The 17,790-nt window shown below is 40.7% G+C and overlaps 1 protein-coding gene and 1 non-coding gene across 6 annotated transcripts in view; one reads left to right on the top strand and one right to left on the bottom strand.

The window, feature by feature from the left end:
- NEO1 (neogenin 1) overlaps positions 1 to 17,790 on the top strand; it is a 270,466-nt gene that overhangs the window by 146,475 nt on the left and 106,201 nt on the right. The window lies entirely within an intron of this gene.
- Positions 14,033 to 14,170, bottom strand: LOC114812482. The gene has a single exon (XR_003760135.1). It is a non-coding gene; the product is annotated as a small nucleolar RNA SNORA7 (small nucleolar RNA).

Here is a 17,790-nt window from a genome sequence, read left to right as displayed (position 1 = left end):
TCTTGTACCTGTATTTTTTCATCATTTAAAATAATTAATGATGAATTAATTACCATGGAAGCCTTTCCTCTCAAATCTTTATTAGTTCTTTAGGAGAAAGCAAATTGTTTGCTAATAAGCATGTTCCACAAAAATGTGGTATCCTATGTATACTACTTATTAGAGAAGCAGCGTGATTTAGTAGAAAGAGCACGGGCTTGGGAGTCAGACATCGTGGGTTCTAATCCAGGCTCCGTCATTTATCAGTGCCTTTGACACTGTCGACCATCCCCTCCTCCTCCATACCTTATCTCACCTTGGCTTCACGGACTCTGTCCTCTCCTGGTTCTCCTCTTACCTCTCTGGCCGATCATTCTCGGTCTCCTTCGCTGGAGCCTCCTCCCCCTCCCATCCTTTAACTGTTGGAGTTCCTCAAGGGTCAGTTCTTGGCCCTCTTCTGTTCTCCATTTACACTCACTCCCTCGGTGAACTCATCCACTCTCACGGCTTTGACTACCATCTCTACGCAGATGACACGCAGATCTACATCTCCGCCCCTGTCCTTTCCCCCTCCCTTCAGGCTCGCATCTCCTCCTGCCTCCGGGACGTCTCCACCTGGATGTCGGCCCGCCACCTAAAACTCAACATGAGCAAGACTGAGCTCCTCATCTTCCCTCCCAAACCCGGTCCTCTCCCAGACTTCTCTATCCCCGTCGATGGCACGACCATCCTTCCCGTCTCTCAGGCCCGCAATCTCGGTGTCATCCTTGACTCGTCCCTCTCGTTCACCCCACACATCCTATCCGTTACCAAGACCTGCCGGTTTCACCTCTACAATATCGCCAAGATCCGCCCTTTCCTCTCCACCCAAACGGCTACCTTACTGTTACGGGCTCTCGTAATATCCCAGCTAGACTACTGTGTCAGCCTTCTCTCTGACCTCCCTTCCTCCTCTCTCGCCCCGCTCCGGTCTATTCTTCACTCCGCTGCCCGGCTCATCTTCCTGCAGAAATGATCTGGGCATGTCACTCCCCTTCTTAAACAACTCCAGTGGTTGCCTATCGACCTCCGCTCCAAACAGAAACTCCTCACTCTAGGCTTCAAGGCTCTCCATCACCTTGCCCCTTCCTACCTCTCCTCCCTTCTCTCTTTCTACCGCCCACCCCGCACGCTCCGCTCCTCTGCCGCCCACCTCCTCACCGTCCCTCGGTCTCGCCTATCCCGCCGTCGACCCCTGGGTCACGTCCTCCCGCGGTCCTGGAACGCCCTCCCTCCTCACCTCCGCCAAACTGATTCTCTTTCCCTCTTCAAAACCCTACTTAAAAATCACCTCCTCCAAGAGGCGTTCCCAGACTGAGCTCCTCTTCTCCCTCTACTCCCTCTGCCATCCCCCCTTTACCTCTCCGCAGCTAAAGCCTCATTTTCCCCCTTTCCCTCTGCTCCTCCACCTCTCCCTTCCCATCCCCACAGCACTGTACTCGTCCGCTCAGCTGTATATATTTTCGTTACCCTATTTATTTTGTTAATGAATTGTACATCGCCTTGATTCTATTTAGTTGCCATTGTTTTTACGAGATGTTCTACCCCTTGACGCTGTTTATTGCCATTGTTCTTGTCTGTCCGTCTCCCCCGATTAGACTGTAAACCCGTCAAACGGCAGGGACTGTCTCTATCTGTTGCCGACTTGTTCATCCCAAGCGCTTAGTACAGTGCTCTGCACATAGTAAGCGCTCAATAAATACTATTGAATGAATGAATTTAACTTCTCTGTGCCTCAGTTACCTTATCTGTGAAATGGGGATTAAGACTGTAAGTCCCACGAGGGACAACCTAATTACCTTGTATCTACCCCAGCGCTTAGAACAGTGCTTGGCACATAGTGAGTGCTTAACAAGTACCGTAATTATTTTTAATCATTATCTATATTTTTACTGTCTCATCCTATAGTCTGTATGTTAACTCTGTTTGAGAGGTGGAAACAATGATGATGCTGATTTCATAAGAAGAAATTGCATTCATAGTATCCATAAGTAAAATAATTTGTCATGTTATGAATTTAAAAAGTCATTGTTAGTCATTTTAAAATATTTCAGTTGGGTTTTTTTGTGGAAACATATTTAGAAGGAGATCAAGAATGAATTCAGGTGACCAAAGCCTGGTGTGTAATACGTTTAATAGTATTTTTTCTTTTAGGTAAATATATATACATAAAAATGTAGGTGAAAGTTGTTGTTGTCTTGTACTGTCAAGTCATGTCCAACCCTTAGCGATGTCATGGACACATCCCTTCCAGAATGCCTCACCTCCACCTGCAGTCTTTCTGGTAGTGTTTTCATAGAATTTTCTTGGCAAAGATACAGAATTGGTTTCCAAGTAGTAAACTTTAGACTCCACCCTCCACTCTCTCCCATGCTGCTGTTGCCCAGCATGGGTGAGTTTTGACTTGTAGCAGATTGCCTTCCACTTGCTAGCCACTGCCCAAGTTAGGAATGGGATGGATCTGCCTCTGCTTGACTCTCCCTCCTGCAGGCGGGACTGGTAGAGTACTTGAAACTCTCCAGGTGCGACCCTGAGAGGGGAGGAGAAAGTAGCACTGTTCAATATGACTTTCTGGGGCTTTTCAATTCTAGGGCAAGAATTGATATTTATCCTATGCATATTGAAGCCCATTTGAACAAAGCCATAAATAAATGTTATTAATTCTTGCAAGTTTATTGTATTTTCATTAATTCCAAAATATTCCCTGAAATGAAAGGATTATTTGTCAGCAGAACTTTCTTCAGATGACAGTATGCTCATTAACTTAGGTTGCTATTAATGGCAATCCTGGAATAGAAAGGAATATTTATTTTAAGAAAAATCTTTTGTACATATGACACACATTATAATTGCTCTTCTGCCTGGAAGAAATGTAATTTATAGATCCAGTATTATAGAAATGTTTTTATATACTAGCCTATGGGGAAAGGTATAGCAATAAATATATTTAGTGTCACCAAAAAGAAACAAATTCTAGGAATTTTAATTGTTTTATTCAGCTTAGTAAAATTGGAATAGATTATAAATTTTAATTTATTTCTGATTTAGAACCAAACTGAACACATCATATAATCCTTTGCTTGACTTCCGCAATTAAATTACATCAGAGAGTAAACTAAAGTGTCAGTGCAGGTTTTAATTTATTTTGAGTGTCTTCAGAGGTAAAAATATAAAACAGTAGTTGTTGGAAATAATTTTTTCTGGCCTCTCTTTTGGGAAATTTATAATTAACACCTACAGTATATCAAAATTTTGGTTTGCTTCTTTTGCCTAAGTAAGCAAATAGGCCAATTTATTTTTAAAGAAAAAAGGAAAGGAAAAAGGTAGCAGTCATCCTTCCCAGAAAGCCCATACAGGTGCAAGTTGTAGAATAAATTTTGTGTGACTGATGTGCAGCCGCCATTGGGTGCAGATGGAATTTTCAGTTTTGTGCGGGTGAAAGGGAAGAGGTTTCATGTGAAGAAGCACATGATTAAATAGCAGAATGCCTAAATCCTGAAGTAGAAGTTGGGAGGATGACCCAAGGAGAAGAAAAATTAACTGGAGAAGATCTGACGGTGGAATTTCAGAAGTGTTGTGAAGATGAGGGGAGCTTGATCTGGTGAATCTTCAGACAGGAGAAAGGGTATGAACCTGGGGGTGTAAGTCAAACAATTGAAAACAAGGACACTGAGCTCAGCTTGGGAGGAATAAAGAGTGTGAGGTGGGATATAGTGGGAGAAGTGAGTGGTTAAGTAAAGAGGAGAGAGCTGATGATGTGATTTAAAGCCAGTGATCAGGAATATCTGCTTGATGCATAAAGGAAAGGGTAGCTATTGGAGGTTTTTGAAGAGGGGGAGATGTGCATAACTAAATTTAAAAAAATTGATCTGGGCTACTTGGTGAAATAAGGAATAAAGAGGGGAGAGTCTAGTGGCGGGGAGAACAGTATGAAGGCTGTTAAAGTAGCCAGGTTAACCAGGTTCCGATGAACAGTTGTACCTGGTTCCTGGTTATTTGGATGGAGAGGAAGGGGCAGAGTCTGGAAAAGGAATAGAGGAAAACTAATAAGATTTAGCAACAGACTGAATAGGAGGTTCAGTCAGTCAGTGGTATTTTGAGTGATTACCTTGTGCAGAGCACCATACTAAATAAACACTTGGGAGAGTACAGTACAACAGAGTTGGTAGACATGTTCCCAGCCCCCAAGTAGCTTACAGTCTAGAGAGAATGAAGAATCAAGGATAATGCCAGGATTATGGACTTTGGAGATAGGAAGGATGGTGGTGGTGTCGGCTGGAATGGGGAAGTTAGGTGGAAGGTTGGGCTTTGAAGGAAAGATAGAGAGTTTAGTTATAGATATTAAGTTTAGATATTTAGATATTGAGATACTAAGTTCACTTTAAACATAGTATTGAAAGCCTCTGCCCTGAAAGTCAATTATAATCGAGTTTGTAGGAGTGGTGGACAGTACTCTAATCAGAATTATGAGGCATATTCCTAATTTAACATCTGTCTTTCAAATTTAGTGAGTGTACAGTGGTATTTGTTAAGCGCAGACTATTTCCAGTTACTGTACTAAGCACTGGGGTAGTTACAACCTAATCAGCTTGGACATAGTCTCTATCCCACATGGGGCTCACAGTCTAAATAGGAAGATATAGGACTAAGATTTAATCCTCATTTTACAGACAGAAAAACAGAGAAGTTAATTGATTTACCCAAGGTCATGGAGCAGACAAGTGGTAGTGCTGGGATTAGAACCCAGCTCATCTGACTCACAGGACAGTGTTCTCTCCAATGATCTGGATATGGATAAATGATCTCTAATGGGAGTGGATTCCTGTTTCTGGATGATAGATGAGGCTTTTGAAATGAAATGGGTCGGTGTCTCATATAAATCAGTCACTTTGTTGCTATAAAAATATTTTCCTAATAGCATAAGTTTAAAGGCCAGATGTTACTTTTTTGGTAACATTTCACTTTAAATGTTTAGCTTTCTGCATATTTTTACTAGGGAGCAGAGTTTATCAGTTTGTTTTCCATCACATTCTTACTATATTTTCACTGATTGAAGAAGTGAGGCTTTAGACATTGTAAGCTCTTAAATTCAACCCAGATTCTCATGCAATGCACTGCGGATGGAAAATTCTGGGTTCCTGTGCACTTTTCAGAACAGAATAATTTCTTAGCAACTCCAAAATAATGAGCTTTGGTTTTGGAGGAAGCCTGAAATGGGAGCCAGAGTGGCCCTGTGGAAAGAACATGGGTCTACCCATAAATCAATCGGTAGTACTTATTAAGCCTGACTGTGGGAAGAGCACTGTAATAAGTGCTTGGGAGAGTATAGTACAACAGAATTAGTGCACATGTTCCCTGTACATAATGAGCTTACAGTCTAGAGGGGACTTACATTCTACAAGTCAGAAGATCTGGGTCCTAATTCCAGCTCTGCCACGTGGAATGATTATAGCCAAATTTTTTAACTTCTCTGTACTTCATTTCCATCATTGGTGAGATGGGGATACCTCCTGTTCTCCTTATCCCTCTTCCTCTCTCTTCCCCTTTCCTTCTCCCTCTCCAGTTGTGAGCCTCTTGTGGGACGGTAATGTGTCTGCTCTGATTATTTTGAATCTACCCCAGTGCTTAGCACATAGTAAGTTATTTTGCCAGAACAAGTTAAAATTTTAGATAGAGAAATTTTGCTCACAGAAGATAGTTTCTTCAGAATCTAAAGTGTTTCTTGCTTCCTATAAAACCCAAAAGATGATGGAAATGTGGGAAAAATCTTGTCTGAGCAGAGTTTGTCAAGCCAGGTTGCTCTTCTACTTCTGAAGTTGATATTTTTGTATGCTCAGATTTGCTAGAGCTTAAAAGTATAGAAAAAACCCTAGCTGTATGAACTCTTGTTGCTGAGAATCATTGGGACCTACCGAAAAGATTCTAAATTGTTATGCCCTGCACAGCCACCCCACACTACATGCAACCTGGATATGTCATTCACTATTTGCTGATAAACTTTAGGATGTATAACCCTGGCCACAATATTACAATTACATCAAATCACTCCAAATAATTCCCTCGCCATCCCCTCTTCCCCTCATCCCAGTCGCTGCTGTAGATCCAGCGTTTTTTCTTTCTCTAAACAAGCGATGTAGACATCTCCCTCCTTAAGCTACAACAGTCGGGAAGCAGAAACCAGAAAGAAAACAGCCTGTTCCAGTCCCTTCTTTCTTCACTGCCTCCTTGGAAGCTCGCCTACCTATTGCAAGTAACTCTGAGTTTGTTGACACCTCGGAGTGGGTGCTTCCAGTGGTCCTCATGGCAAAGAGTTTGGCTGTCCTGCTGGGTACAGAGACACCAGGGGTTCCAGGCTCCTTTTAGCCTCTCCCAAGTGCCTAGGGCAGTGCTCTGCATACAGTAAGTACTCAATAAATATCATTGATTGATGAAAATAAATAATGGAGGGAGATTGGTATGCAAGTTGGGGGAGAATCAGTCAGTTATAGTTATTGAGTGCTTACTGTGTGCAGAGCACTGTACTAAGAGCTTGGAAGGGTACAATATAAAAGAGTTGATAGACACGTTCCCTGCCCACAAGGAACTTAGACTCTTGGGGTATGAAACAGATATTAATATAAATACAATTTGGATATTTACATAAGTGCTGTGGGGCTGAGGGATGGGGGAATAATAAAGGGTGCAGATACAAATGTAAGGATGACACAGAAGGGTGTGGGAGGAGAGGATATAATAATAATAATGTTAATAATAATGTTGGTATTTGTTAAGCGCTTACTATGTGCCGAGCACTGTTCTAAGCGCTGGGGTAGACACAGGTGAATCAGATTGTCCCACGTGGGGCTCACAGTCTTAATCCCCATTTTACAGATGAGGTAACTGAGGCACAGAGAAGTTAAGTGACTTGCCCACAGTCACACAGCTGACAAGTGGCAGAGCCGGGATTCGAACTCATGACCTCTGACTCCAAAGCCCATGCTCTTTCCACTGAGCCACGCTGCTTCTCTAATATATCTTCCCTGATATGGCCTATCAGGGAAGGCCTTATGTAGGAGATGTGCCTTAATAAGGATTTGAAAGTGGGGAGAGTAATTAATCGTCGGATATGAAGAGGGAGGGCGTTCCATGGGAGAGTGTTTGGCGGTAAGATAGAGGAGATTGAGGTACAGTGAGGAGGTTGGCTTTCGAGGAGCCAAGTGTTTGGTCAGGGTTGTAGTAGGAAAGCAGTGAGGGGTATCGGGCAAAGGTGATTGAGATCTTTAATGCCAATGGAAAGGAGTTTCTGTTTGATGCAGAGGTGGATGGATAATCCTGGAGGTTCTTGTGGAGTGGAGAAACGTGGACTGAACACTTCTGTAGAAAAACGGTCCAGGCAGCAGAGTGAAGTAACGGACTGAAGCAGGGAGAGACCGGGGAGGTCAGCAAGGAGACTGGTTAGAGTAGTCAAGGCAGGATAGGATAAGTGCTTGGATTAATGATGTAGCAATTTGGGTGGAGAGGAAAGGGAAAAGGTTGGAGCTGACCCCAAAGTGATCCAAAGAATCAACAAGCCCTGAGTTATTTGCAGTAGCTGGTGGCGAGCCCCCATGGAGGAGGGGACAGTAGCTGCGGTGGGCGGGGGGCCTAGGTTTGTCCACACCATTGCAACAAAATCTAGATCTCCCTTGGAAGCCAAGGAAAGCAGTAGCTGCAGATACCAGAAAGCCCTGGCACAGGGCTAGAGGGAGTAGTTGGAGCCGGCCAGAAAGCAGTAGTAGGGAAGTAGACAAAACCCATCAACCTGGCTCCCCGAGTCATCTGGTCACCAGGAGGGTGATAGATAGTTTCCCCTCTTTAAGGTTTATGGGTTTTTTCATAAAAAAGGGAAAGAAATAGTGAAAGAAAAAGCTGACTGAATTTTCTGTAATCCTTTCTAATAAGCATTAGGTTTTCTAAAAGCCAAGTCCATTTAATTCCACTCTAATGCTGCCTCTCAACTTCAGGGTATTTTTTTTATAAATTCATAATTCTAGGCTCTAAGTTCATTATGGGCAGGGAATGTTTGTGTTTATAGTTATATTGTACTCTCCCAAATGCTTAGTACAGCACTCTGTACACAGTATGCACTCAAATTCGATTGACTGACTCTGGTAACATCCAATTTCTCGGAATAGGAGAAGAGGAGTCGGAAGGGGGTGGGGATGTGGAGGAAGTAAATTACTTGCAGTGATTGATGTTTAAATAAAAAACATTACTGAAGATAGGGGAGAAAGGCCTGGAGGAGGCTGAGTTTGGGGTGCAGAGTGGAGGCTGGCTAGGAACAGTGAAGTGGTGGGAGGTAGGGGCTGTGGGGCTGGGGAGTGATTTAAAGTATCATTTTGCTTGTAGGTCTCAGCCATTATGTTGGGACTGTTTCCAGACTGGAACCTAATTGACTGCATATAAATCTGGGATAAGATATATCCCATTTTATAGCCACATTTTCAGAGTACAAAATTAAATTATCTAGTGGGATAAGCCTGAACCGTGGTAACTGCAGGTTATGTGTGTAACCAGAATCTTTATTTTCGCAGGCAAGTATTTGATCTCGGTATAATCATCATACCTCAGAAATTGCAATCACATTTCAATGTCCATTTGATATGGTTATACAATGAGAAAGATCTCTAGAGTGTGAACTGGTGATTTTTTGTGGGACTTTTTGTGTGGATTTTTTTCTCTTAATAATAATAATAATAATAATAATAATAGCAATAAATGTGGCATTAGGTGCTTACTGTGTGTCAAGCATTGTAGTAAGTTCTGGCATAGAGATGAGTTGATCAAGTCAGATGCTGTCCATATCTCACATGGGGCTCATAGTGTAAGCGCAAGAGAGAACAAATAGTGAATTCCCATTTTACAGACAAGGAAACTGAGGCACAGATAAGTGAAGTGACTTGCCTAAGGTCACACAGCAGGCAAGTGGCAGAGCCAGGATTAGAACCCACATCTTCTGACTCCCAGGCCAGTGCTCTTTTCCCTGGGCCAAGCTGCTTCTGAAAAGAACGTCTTTTTTAATCGTATTCAAATGTAAAATGTAGTAATGAGGATATACATGTGTAATCTTAACAGAAACAGTCTACCATAAGATTCCTTTTATTTAAAAAAATGAATTAAAAATATCTCATAATACAATGGGGAGAAGAATCAACTATTCAATGTTGAGGCAATAAATTAAACTCAAACTGGAAGGAAAGAGGATTGATCTATTCTTGAAAGGTTTCTTTTGTTTGGGAAATCTCCCTCTGCTCTCTTTTCTCTAAGAATATTGTGTATGATCATTATAGGGTTTTAATTTATTCACACATCAAATTTGCATATTAATGGTAAATCTGAAATATATGCTTGCATTAATGTACATGTGTTCAGATAGAGGGAGATCAGTCCTAGTTATCTTCAGAGATGCACCAGTTTTAAGAGAACAAATAAATTGATCTGTAATTTTATATTTTATTTTATATTTTAAGATGGACGTATGTTCAGCTCAGGTGATTTTTTTCCATTATTCAAAAATGATGCATAAAATATTTATGGCAGGCTGCATTGATTTGATGCACACTCACCATTTGAAAAATCGACTTTCAGAAAATCATAATCCTGAATTATTGCTAGTTTAGGTAATATTTTATTTTTTCTGAGGCATTCTGGATTTGACATAGAGAGATTATTGGGAAGCCCATTCTGAAATCACTGAAATAGGAAGTGAAGACCATAATAAGGTGCTGTTTCTATGGACTTCCTTGGAAAGCAGTTCAAACCATGTTGAACAAATTGGTGACGAGTATCTGTCACTGGTGATCAGAACTTATCTTTTTAGTTTTTAAAAGCCAAATATTAGCATATATCAAGTCTGAATTATTAAACAGTGAATGGAATTCGCTGAACACAGCCCCAGGGTTAAGTGAAGTATATCTGTGTCCTTTCATACATTAGGGGCACATTGTTTCTTCCCTTTTTGGGGGTCAGCTTTTTGATACTCCTTTGGTCACTAGGAGTCTACAATAGGGCTGGAATAGAAAGACTCAAACTCAGATACTATGCTGCAATTTTATTTGCCGATTTGTGAACCTCATAAGTCTTAGCTCTAGGGACATGTTCTTGTCAAACTCTTAAAACAAGAAAAATTTCTTCTTTCTGTAAATAACATGATTGTTATTTAGAGAAGCATAGTGTGTTCTATGTTTTGTAGTTACAGAAATTATTTATGCAAGCTTACAAACCTCAATAAATCTCAGTAGGAAATTTTAATGCATTCTTTGAATTCATGCCTAATTTCCATATTGTAGTGATTGTCCAAGCTATTCCTATTTTCTGGAAAACAGAAAAGTTGACTTCTTAGGAGAAAAGACTAGCTGGTCATTGTATTTTTGCATAATTCTCTTGAAGGTACAAATATTTCAATTTTACTAATGAACAGAAAATTTCAAGTGTTTCTAAAGTATTATATATTATTGGTAACTGATAATTGAACACTTTAGGACAAACAAATAGCATTTCCAGTTTGATATTGAGGCAAATCTAATTCATTGATTGGAAATTTTAATTTACTCTTGAACTGGAAAGTTTGGAAAGAAGCTTTTCAACTACACCTATACATTTTAAAATGTAAACTTGATGGTATTACGTCAAACCTATTCAGGAATTTGATACACAAATTTCTGAACTCACTCTAAACAGAACATTCATTTTCAAAATGTTCAGTTGCAGAAACTCTTAAGTTCTATATGAGTTCTAATTTTATAAAATATTGTACTATATAAGTTCTGTATTTTATGAAATATTGACCTAGAATATACAAGATGACATTGTTAATGAATCAATAATATGAAAATAAATATTAATGGAAATGAATATTGTAACTCTTTTAGGATTATAGTAACAATGAAATAGCCACATAAGCAGTTTTCAGATCTGGAGCTTTCCAGGAATTTCCAGGAATTTGTGAGGGGCTAGCTTAGCCTGAACAATCACAGGCCCTTATGGTTTGTTTCGAGTTTCAGTACAAGTGACAGAATAAGCATCTATTAATCAAACTGAAACTATCCAGGACTTGGTGTGTTTTGTTAAATAACATTTTGCTTAGCTCGCGTAGTTCCTGCATATCCTCTGCCTAAGTAGCTCATGATGCAGAATTTAGTGGTCTTGGGAAGTTTGCAATGTAAACAAGTTCAGTTGTCAAATCATTGGTTTGGAACTAATTGTGAAAAATCGGCTTGTCGAGGAGTCAGCAAACATTTTTCCATCTAAGAGCCATTGTTAAGGCTAAGCAAAACCCAAGCTTTCTTGGACATGGATGTGAAATAGCATGGGGAGAAGAGAAAGAGAAACATGATCTGTCTGGTACAGGAGGAAGGGCTTATAAAATTACTTGAAGTAATTTCCATGGGGCTCCATTTGAGGCAATAGTAGCAAAGATTGACTGCACCTGATCTAGTTCACTCCTGTTCTTCCCAGGCAAGTGCCTAAATCATTTCAGAGCTGAGTGTCTGAACCATGCTTCCAGATCTCAAGGAAAGTTCTGAAGTAATCACTGGGATCTGTTCTATTTCATTCAGTATCCTGCTATAATCCAGCTCTTCTAGACCATATGATTCCCTCCTAAATTCATTCCACCTCCTACCTTATTCATTTTTTGTGGACACCACTATCCTCCCTGTGCGAAGCCCATGACCTTGGTGCCATTTTCATCTCTTCACTGTTCTTCCAAACTCTCACATTCAGTGTACTGCTAAATCCAGCCAGTACTGCCTACACAACATTTTCCAAATCCACCCCTCTCTTTCCACCCAAACAGCTACTGCCATAGTCCAAGGTCTTGTGTCAAAGCGCAGTTATGCTATTTCTATCGGCCTCGTTACTAATCTCCCTGCCTCCAGCTTCTCTGCCTTCTGATCTATACTACATTGTACATGGATTAGCTTTAAATGTTCAGCCCTCAGCTCTTCTCAGAAACCTCCAGTGGCTTCCCATTTTCCTCTGTGTCAAGCCAAAACTCATCTGTGCGGCGTTCCACAAATTCTTCCTGTCTTATATATCAGCTCTCTTTATCCACGAATCCCCAGTTCCGGCTCTGCATTCCATCCAGTGACACCTTGCTGTATCTTGCTGTCCACTCTTCTGCCTCCATCCCCTTATGCACAAGGTGCCCCTAACCTTGAACTCCCTCCCCTGCCCTGCCTAAGTCTACCAGACCAAAACTCTCCATCTTCATAGCCCTTGTAAAATCCCATCTCACATAGAAAGCCTTCCCTGAAGAATTAAAAATTAATAATAACAATTTAAAAGTAGCAATAATTGTGGTATTTGTTAAGTACTGACTATATGCCAAACACTGTGCTAAGGACTAGATACAAATTAATCAGGTCAGACATAGTCCCTGTCCCACATGAGGATCATAGTCTAAACAGGAAAGAGAAAAGCTATTTAAATCCCCTATTTTACAAATGAGAAAACTGAGGCGCAGAGGAGTTAAGTGAGTTGCCCAAGGTCACACAGCAAGCGAATTGTTCATTATCAGAATGGAAGAGTCTTCACATAAAAGATTTTTTGAGTGAATGTTGAAAGTAAAATTCAAACCATATTGCTTGAGGGAGTATTCGAGTCGTTTCATTTAAAACAAAACAAAACAAAAAAACTTGTGTGTAAATAGATGAAACCTACAGTTTTTTTGTCCACACTTTAGTTGCAGGGAAAAAAATATACGAATATATGAAATGATCCCTTTAAAGCAGAATCTGCCTGAAGTCACCAGTCTGGCTTTTCTTGTTGCGCTATGTTTATTGAAAGGGATTAAAAACAGAAACTGGAGGTTTTCATTAGCAAGATGTTATGAGTTACAAATTTGGAACAAAAATCCAAAGGCAATGTATCTCTATCTTATTCAGGGATTTAGAGGTTGCCTCTACATCATATGTTCTTCATTTAGAAAGTTAGGCTTTGTAGTCCAATGAAAATGTCCATTGCTTATGGCACTCCAGTAACAGTGTTACTTTTGATGAGCATATTTGTATTACTTGGGATAGATTTAAGGTCAAACAAGATTTTTACTGGACAACTTGGAGATGACTTGTTATAAAAAGTCAAACTCTAATGGCACAAAATTTAGTGGCCTATTAATGCTTTTTAAATATTTAAAATTTAATATCAGAGATCTTTGGTACACGTACCTATGTTTTTTGTTCGTTTTTAATGGTATTGGTTAAGCGCTTACAGTGTGCCAGGGAATATACTAAGTGCTGGGTTAAGATTGGACACAGTCATTCAGCTTGGACACAGTCCATATTCCACATGCGGCCAACAGTCTTAATGGAGGCACAGAGAAGTGAAGTGACTTGCCCAATATCAAACAGACAAGTGGAAGAGTGAGGATTAGAACCCAGGTCCGTGTTCCATCCAATAGGCCATGCTGCTTCTCAAGAGAAGTGCGGCTTACAAGAGTGTACAGAGTTGTAGGTATACAAGTATGGGCCTGCCATTCTTATGATAGGCAAATTGCAATTTGCACAGCTCTTGTTTCTGCATGAAACTGAGACTCAGCTGAGAATGTAGGGAATGAATTTCCCTGGCAGGGACGAGAACGACACCTGCAGCATGAGGCCTCATACAGCGGTGAGCTCCCTGCTAGTCTGTTAGCTCACTGTGGGCAGGGAAAGTATCTGCTAACTCTGTTATTGTACTTGGTACAGAGCTTTGTACAGTGCTCTGCATATAGTAAACGCTCTATAAATTCTACTGATTGATTATGCTACCTGGTTTTTGGTTGGAGTGGGTCTTGTCTTACGCTGTCGAGTCATCCGCGACCCATAGCGACGCCATGGACACATCTCTTCCAGAATGCCCCAATTCCATCTGCAGTTATTCTGGTACTGTATCCTTAAAGTTCTCTTGGTAAAAATACAGACGTGGTTACCATTGCCTCCTTCCATTCAGTAAACTTGAGTATCCACCCTTGACTGCCTCCCATGCTGCTGCTCCCCAGCACAGGTGGGTTTTGACTTGTAGCAGATTGCCTTTCACTCGCTAGCCACTACCCAAGCTAGGAATGGAATGGGTGTGTCTCTGCTTGACTCTCCCTCCCATAGTCGAGACTGGTAGAGTGTTGGAAATTCTCCAGGTACAACCCTGAGAGGGGTTGGGGTGGGTCACATAACATTTAATCCAACTATGCTCTACATTTCTCCCCCCCCCCCTTAAATCTTCTCATTCACAACCCCACTTCTCATCTCTGGCATCCCCTGCCTGTAACACTTTGATTCCTTAAGAACGTTGTGTACACAGATTTGTTCATTCATTCAATAGTATTTATTGAGCGCTTACTATGTGCAGAGCACTGTACTAAGCACTTGGAATGAACAAGTCGGCAACAGATAGAGCCCTTTGATGGGCTTACAGTCTAATCGGGGGAGACAGACAGACAAGAACAATGGCAATAAATAGAGTCAAGGGGAAGAACATCTCATAAAAACAATGGGAACTAAATAGAATCAAGAATACAATTTGTTGTAAGGGCGGTCATTCATACTTGTTTTCCATACATTTAATACTGAGGATCTGAACATGCAGGCATTTATAATCTAAAACTGATCATCTCATGTTAAAAAAAAGAAGATACCATCTTTCCCCATACCTAGAGGAAGTTATTCATTGTTTGTTGCAAAAGAATTCACCCCGTTAGATTTTTAGATGACTCTCTAGATTCTGTGCCTTTATATCCTGAACAATACCATACATGTACTGGTTTACATTTTTATAACCTTTTTCTTTCATGGAACACTGACTTTTTATGAATTTGACACTTTTCAGTTCTGCAAATATTTCTCTAAATGGATTCCATTTAGTCAGCTTTTGTTTGATATGCAAATGTTTGAGTTACACATTTAATGTGTGTTTTCAAAGTTGACAGCCTTTACTCAGAGGCTGGCAAGACATTTGACTTCTTCAGAAACAGACTGGGCCTTCTTTATCCTGTGTTTTTTTTTTTAAATATTCTTCTCAATCAAAAAGCGACGATGTATTCACAGTATTTAATGAGATAAATTTATTTTAGCATTCTACTGGAAGAATGCTTCTTTTTACAAGGCAACTCTGTAGAGGTGATAGACACTTAGCAGGATTCTGTCAAAGGCAAAGGAAATTTCACTCATTAAAGGAAAAAAAATTCATGAGTGTATTTGAGTGGAATTATGTTTCTCCATGATTCTTTAAATCATAAAGCATTTTCTGGATTCCCAGAGGATTATGACCCTTCTCAAATTATTGAGGGGTTTGGTTTAATACTTTCAGCTTCTTTGAAAAAGATTTTCCACGGGTTCATCTGCGTTAATTATCCAGTGTTTTTGAGTGTGAGCATTACCCTTCTGATTATTATGCAACTAATGGAGAATTAAGATCCATTGAGTTAAAGCACTAGTTTGGGATTTCGGGAATTTTACTATGTGGCAGGCACTGTACTAAGTACTAGGGTAGATGCAAATTGATCAAGTTGGACAAGTCCTTGTCCCACTTGGAACTCACAGTCTTAATGCCCATTTCACAGATGAGGTAACAGATGCAGAGAAGTTAGGTGACTTGCCCAAGGTCACACAGCAGGTAAATGGTGGAGTCGGGATTAAGACCGAGGTCTTCTGACTTTCGAGCCTGTGCTCTTTCCACTAGGCCATACTGCTTAGGGTTGAGGACACCTTCTGGATCTCAGCCTTGGGGTAGATACAAGTTTATTTGGTTGGACACAGTCCCTGTCTCACATGGGGCTCACAGTCTAAATTGGAGGGAGGAGAGCTTAATCCCCATTTTACAGATGAGATAAATGAGGCACAAATAAGTTAAGTGACTTGCCCAAGGTCACACAGCAAGCAGTTGACAGAGCTGGGATTAGAATCCATGTCCTCTGGAGATGACAAAATACATGGTTGCCCGTATTCTTAAAGCAATTTTTCCAGAAGCAGCGATGTAGTGAGATAACTAGAAATTTTAGGTGGGTTTGATGGTGTATGACTTGTTGATCAGTGGGGTCCTATCTTTCTCAGTATATATAACCATTTGTATTTGAAAGATTCTTGTCATTGAGAACAAATCTGTCCTTTCATCTTCTAAAAAATATTTCACTTTGAAAACTCTTTTATAAAATAGTCCTCTACTCTGCACTTCCCTTCTAGGCCAAAGAAACAAGAAACACTAGGAAGGGAAAAGGGGTGTGGAGAAACCTGAAACTAAATGTCAACTGGAGAGAAAAATGTCTAATTCACCTGTAGAAATTTATAAATGTTACCCTGAAAATGTATAGTCAGGGTCTGGGTAGAATTAATTTCTACGTTTTGGGCATTCAGATGATTTTCCACAGTAATAATAATAATAATGTTGCTATTTGTTAAGCGCTTACTATGGGCCGAGCACTGTTCTAAGAGCTGGGGTAGACACAGGGGAATCAGGTAGTCCCACGTGGTGCTCACAGTCTTCATCCCCGTTTTACAGATGAGGTAACTGAGGCACCGAGAAGTTAAGTGACTTGCCTAAAGTCACACAGCTGACAAGTGGCCGAGGCGAGATTCGAACCCCTGTCCTCTGACTCCAAAGCCCATGCTCTTTCCACTGAGCCACGCTGCTTCTCATGTAAAACAAATCAACAAAGTGTGTGATATATCCTGATTACTATCCCCCAACTCGCCCTCTCCTTTGCATCACTTGTGCACTTGAATACCTACCTCTTGAGCACTTTGATATTCACCCCAGACCCATAGCACTACGTACATATTGTAATAGTCTGTATTTTTCCATATCTAGAATTTGTCTAAATGTCTGTATCCCCATCTAGGCTTAAGCTCCATGAGGGCAGGGATCATGTCAACCAACTCTTGTACTTTTCCAAGTGCTTAGTACAGTGCTCTGCACACAGTAAAGCACACAATAAATACCAATGACTGATTTATAGATCATTCATAACAGACAAATAATATTTTAAATAGAGATCATTTGTTTTGCATAAAACTGAAGTCCATCAGAAATACTTTACTTGATCTGTGCCTGTTGCTGGCTTCTTAAGTCCACCAATTGAACAGTTGCTTCTGTCTTGATTTTGATAGGAAAGTACTAATTTCTGTGAGTTTTTATATGACCTACCTGCCGGTTGCTAGAAAAAAATTTCAGCAAAACCTTGCCAGGGTCTCCAAATGGATGCCAGGCAACTTTTACTCTGTCCTCTGATCATCATCCTCTGGTTCTACTGAGCCAAAGGTTTCTTGGGTTTACCCAGTCCTGTAGTCAAAGATACCTCTGTGCCTGATTCAGAAACGTGACCTAGAAGACTCACCTCCCAACAGCCAGATCTGGTAGTTGAACAAAGAGGCATAGTAAAAGTAATCCATGACTCAATGTGAGTCCAGAAGGAAATCTCTGTTCCTCATTTCTGACCCAAGGCTGAGATCCCAAAAGTGTATTCAACCCTAAGCAATATGACCTAGTGGAAAGAGCACGGGCCTGGGAGATGGAAAACCTGAGTCCTAATCCTGGCTCCACCACTTACCTGCTATATGACCTTGGACAAATCACTTAACTTCTCTGTGCCTGTTACCTCATCTGTAAAATGGGCATTGTGAGCCCCATGTGGAACAAGGACTGGTCCAAACTAATTAGATTGTATCTACTCCAGTGTTTAATACAGTGCCTGTCATATGGTAAGCACTTAACAAATACTATTTAAAAATAAATTCTGGGTAGGAAAGAAGACTCCATTGTCCTCAGCCCTAGGGATCAATC

Source organism: Ornithorhynchus anatinus, chromosome 5 (assembly GCF_004115215.2).
Source record: "Ornithorhynchus anatinus isolate Pmale09 chromosome 5, mOrnAna1.pri.v4, whole genome shotgun sequence".
Lineage (NCBI taxonomy): Eukaryota > Metazoa > Chordata > Mammalia > Monotremata > Ornithorhynchidae > Ornithorhynchus > Ornithorhynchus anatinus.
Note: the sequence above shows the minus strand (reverse complement) of the source record. Positions and strands in the feature narration are given on the sequence as shown.